Consider the following 5345-nt stretch of genomic DNA (forward strand, 5'->3'; position numbering starts at 1 on the left):
TTCACCACCACCATCACCTTCACCTTCACCATCGCCTTCACCACCACCATCACCTTCACCTTCACCATTGCCTTCACCACCAACATCACCTTCACCTTCACCATCACCATCACCTTCACCACCACCTTCACCATCACCTTCACCTTCACCTTCACCACCACCATCACCTTCACCTTCACCACCACCATCACCTTCACCTTCACTCCTTACCCTGCCCATGGTCAGAGCTTGCAATGCCTTGGGTGGCAGGAAATAGCAAAAATCCCACAAACCCGAGCCCGTTGCTCCGGGGCAATGGAGACCAGAGGCAGCAGGGGCTCGGGTATGTTTACTGACAGCTGATCCGTTGGAGATGGACCAGGACCAGCAGGCTGGTGGGCAGGACCACGGGCATGCTGCCCTTGGCACAGGGACCCTCTGCACCCACCTCTTCCAGCCGCCCAAATCACCAGGCACTTTGGGAAACGTTGGTCCATTTCCAGGAGCTCTTGACTTTAGACGTCCCTGGATTAGAAGGTGATTTTAATGAGTGCCGTTTGGGTAGCACCATTAGCGTGCTGCTGGCAAGCAACCCGCGTCCTTGCGCTTTCTCCCACGGGGGGATTATTGCCAGCAAACCTCCAGCTGACGCCAGCTCCGCTCTCTCGATTGCCAAGGGTGCGAGCTCCGTGTTGAAGACCCTTTAGCAGCCTCCGCTAATTGTCTCCGAGACCTAAAATGGCTTCAGGGGAGACGTTCAAAGGCACCTCGCTCCCTCCCAGCTGAGGTGGGAGCTCGGCACCTGCCTGCTGCCGGCTCCGGCGAAGCTCCCTGCCGCGCGTTGGTGCTCGGCTTGGCATGCGGAGGGGAGCAGATGCTGCAGACGCGTCCTCGGGGCCCCTCCGTCGTCGTTGCATGGGACTAATTAAAATTTCAGGAAGTATATTTACCTAATGCAGAGTTGATTTTGCTAAGTAGGACATCCTGTCTTCAGAGGATTTCATGGCACGGGGTGATAATCAAGTGAGAACAGGCTCCAAAAGTGTTAATTTAGTAGCTGAGCCGAGAGGGATTAAAACCAAGCCCCTGTTTTAGTCTTTTCTCACACTTCCACGTCTGAAATCCAAGTAATCATCCCATTCAGGAGTGCAAAGCAGCGGCACCTCTGCTCAGCAAGCACCGTGCCGGCCACACGTGCAAACGTGCCCGGGGCTGCGGTGGCCGAATTCGGTCTCTTTTACCTCCCAGGGCTCAGCCGAGGAGCTTGCACTGCTCCAGGTACCCCCCGGTACCCCCGGGTACCTCCACGATGCCCCGTCCCTGTGCATGGTGCCGGCACCGGCACACGGGCAGGTGATGCTGGCGTGGGGCTGGGTTTCAGCTCCAGGCTTGCAGGCAGGAGTTTTGCAGGCAGGCACTGGGAAACGGTGCTTGGGAATGAGCCCCACCATTGATCCTGCCCCATGGCCGCATTCTTGCTGTGCTGCGTGATATTTAAAAACATGAATTTCCAGCCTCCGGAGAGCCCTGGGGTTTGTTTTCCCGTTGTCCCGGAAGAAGCCGCCACCGCCTCCGCTCTCCCCGGGGACACAGAGGCGGCTTTGTGTGAGCGAGGGGGCCGCAGCGACCCCTCCGCTGCAGCCCTGGCCACGGGCTGGGCTGCTCCTCGCTCGGCTTCGGGCCGGATCCTCAGCAGCCTGGCCCCCAGCGGGATCCGCAGTAAGTGAGCTCGGCCTCACACTCTCATCTAAGTGATTATTTTTCACTTTCAAGCCTTTGTGAGCGATTATGTGCCGACGCGCGCAGCATCCCCTGCCCACCTTTGCTTTTCTTAACAGGGCGTGCAGAACCTGAGCTCCAAAAGCCCTAAACCAGAAGCGGGGTGACTCCGTGCACCCAGGAGAGAGGAGCGACCAACAGTGGCTGCCGTGCGTGGCTCCATTGCTCCAGGGCTTTATTCCCCGTCCTCAGAAATGCTGTCAAGGGAGATAAGATGCTCTATGCCGACACGCAGACCCGGCAGCAGGTCCACGCGGGTGGTGCATCATATTTGCACGGTTAACAGGTGCCGTTGCTCCTTTGCCCCTTCAGGTTTTGTTCCACCAGGGAGAAAGCATCTCCTCCCCACTTCTCACCCCGTTTCAAGGTGTTTTTGCAGGGCAGAGCAATGCCGGCAGCACGCACATCGCAGACGCCCCGCTCCTTCCCACCACAGCATCGCGGGGACCCGCCACCTCTCACTTGTCGGCCACAGCCACTTTGCTGTGATCCGAGGAGGAGCTCAGGGCTTTCTCCCCCCTCCGGCTTCCCACCCCACCCCATTCCCGGCTGCATTAATCAGAATAACTGCTGATTAATAACCCTGCGGGGCTTTCGGCCACGTCCCTGCAGCAGCCCGGTGCCGGGGCTCAAGTAGCAAAGGGAAATCCCAGGAGAAACCCATGGAGGTGTCCAAAGAGCAAGAGCTAGGCTGGCGAGGATGCTCAAGGGCTGGATCCTGAGCCACTCATCCCTGCCATGCTCCAGCACCACTGGAAGATCAAACCAGAGCTCCCAGTGCCTCTGGGGTGCAGCGTCGGCAGGACGCACAGCCGGTGCCCGGCTGCTGGCTCTCCCCTGCACATAACAAACCCCGGGTCCATGCAGAGGGATGATTAAAAACCATTTATGATTGATTTTACTCAACCTATAAATTATTGTGAGTTTTCTCCTTGGTTGGAGCGTGCGTGAGCTGCGAACGCCGGCTAGCCGCGGGAGAGGGGAAACCCTCCTGCATACGGAAAGGCTGGATTTGTGCCGGCGCCGTGTAAAGGGAGAAGATTCACACCCCTAAGACCAGCCCCGTGCTGGGGTCAGCCTGCTGCCATCCTCAGCTCTGGTTTTCAGGAAATACCCCCAAAAGTGAAATTCCTGCAGCTTCCACGGCCTCAGCAGAGACGGGGTACTTCCCTGCTCTCCCCAGCCCTGCCACAGCTTCTCCCCTCGCGTTGGGGAGGCTCCCGGTGGCTGCTGTCCCCTTCGTCCCCATCCCCTGGCAGGGACAGGGATTTATCCACCCCCAAGCCAAGACCCGCTGGGTTTCACCCGGCGCTCGGTGGTGCGGGATGTGCTGCAGCATGGATGCAGCATCAAATCACTCGGGATATATAAAGGAGGCCAGACTTGCTAGGACAGCAATATCTTTTATTAGCCCCACCATAAAAGCCGCAGGAGCTGGTGAGAGCTGACGGGCCCTTCTTTGGGGGCCGAATCCTGCCCCAGCAGGGAAACGGTCCCCAGCTGCATGGTTGCATGGAGGGGCTTGGCAAAGGCGGCGATGCCGGGATTTCCTGCAATGGGGAGCGTTTGCAGAGCAGCGCTCGGGGCAGCCCCTGCGGGGCTGGGGGGTCGGGGGGTCCCGCACCCCTCCCTGGCACTGGGGACGCTCCCGTGGGCTCTGCCCTTGCGCTTGGGTGCCCGGCCAGGAGAGCTGGGACACTGCAGCCTCCCCTCCCCCGCTCCGTCACCCCAACTGTTTGGCAAAAGTGATTTTTTTTAATTATTTTTTTTTTCTCCAGCAAGACCCAAAAATAGATTGATGGGAAGCAGCTGGGGGCTGGGTTGCCATTAGCATGCAAAATGGGGCTATTTGTCTTCCCCGCAGCTGGTTTCTGCTCTAAGATTTGGAGCGTGGAAACCTGGCAGGGGCTGGCAGCGGCAGGCAGGACTGGGCTGCGGGATGGGGACAGCCCCCAAACCAGCCCCGCGCCCTTCGCGCCCCTCTCGCTCCCCCTCGCCCTTGTGGTCCGTGACCCCGAGCCTCTCCCGAGGGACAAGGACCCTTTCCTTCTCCGTTCCAGCTGGGTCTCAGGGTCGCCTGGAGACTTTGCTGAGCGGCGGCTAATTAATCCTGGCACCCCCGGTGTGGGTGGGCGAGAGAAACCGGCCCGGTGCTGCCGGCTGGGGAAACTGAGGCAGGAGCCCCTGGGACGTCCTCGGGTCCCCTGGGAGGAGGGATGGTGCAGGCAGAGGGGCTGCTGCTCTGCCCAGCCCTGAGGGGCCAGATCCCTGCACCCCAAGGTGTCGGATCCCAGCACCCTGAAGGGTCAGAGACGGGCCCCCCCGACCCCGCGGGTGCCTCAGCCCGTCGGCACGGCCGTCCCTGCTGCCGCCACACGGCAAAACCAGGGGCGAGAGACCCCCGGGCTGGTGAAGCGATGAGCACAAAAACCCCTCGTGCTCACAGAGATAATTTGTCTTGGAAATGGTTACCGGGTGGGAAGAAGAGGGGAGCAGGGGGAAAGCAAGGCTCGTGCGTCGCAGCCCTGCAAGGGACGACGGCGAGCAGCGCCGGGGGCTTCGACCAGCTCCGGGCCCTGCCGGGACATTCCTGGCCCCTTTTTCCCCTTTTTTCCCCCCAGTGCGGCTGGGGGTTGCTCAATACGGGGTGTCGGCTTCGCTCCCCAGCAGAGACGCTCACCTCCCGGGGCTGTTCCAAGCCATCCTCAGTAGCTACTTGTTTCCTAATAATAATTACCGTAAATTTTAAACGCCGTGATAGCGCGGCTTCAACATCCCCATCGTCCCCATCATCCTCGTCCCCATCATCCTCATCCCCATCGTCCTCACCCGCAGCAGACCGAGGCACCGCTGGCTCTAAGTGCTCGGGGCACCATCTGCTCCGTTAATTGCAGACGCAAAAGGAGAGGGATGGCGGTTATAATTAATCGGCAAAAAGATCCCGGTCGTTTAATGCCCGCGCAGGCCCTTTGCTGGGCGCGGCGTGGATCGGCGAGGATTTTCTGGGTTCTTAGAGGGAAATTAGGAGGGAAGCGGGTGGCGCAGGGGCCGGTGCACCCACGGGTGTCCACGCACGCGTCCGCCCGCGCGGCAGGGACGTCTGCGTGCGTCGGTGCGCGCGTCGGCGCGCGTGCGGCCGCGCGTGTGGGTTCGTACGGGTAAGGGTGGTGTGAGTGCGTGCAGGGAGGTGTGGGGTGACAGGGGTGCAAGGCGGGGGGCGGTCCCTTGCACGCGTGGGCGTGGGGGAGCCGGGAGCGGGGCCAGCGGCCGGCGTGGGGGGCGAGGCGCGTTCCACCCGTGGAGGGAGAGGCGCACGTGCGGGTGCGCTGGTGTGCCCGTGCGCAGGGGCAGCTGCGCGGGTGTGTGAGGACACGCGTGCACCGCGCACGGGTGGGCATCCAGATGTGCGCACACCTGGCCGCGGGCAGGTTGCCGGCAGGTGTGCGCATGCGCGCCCGGCTCACACACACGGCCTCCCCCCCACCTCTCCCTTCCTCTTGGGACCGCCGCGGCGCCAGGGGGCGCTCTGCTTTCCCCGCCGCCGCGGGAGCGGAAGTGCCGCGCGGCCCGCCCGGGTAGCCCCGCCC

Source organism: Ciconia boyciana, chromosome 14, assembly GCF_034638445.1.
Source record: "Ciconia boyciana chromosome 14, ASM3463844v1, whole genome shotgun sequence".
In the NCBI taxonomy this organism is placed as follows: Eukaryota; Metazoa; Chordata; class Aves; order Ciconiiformes; family Ciconiidae; genus Ciconia; species Ciconia boyciana.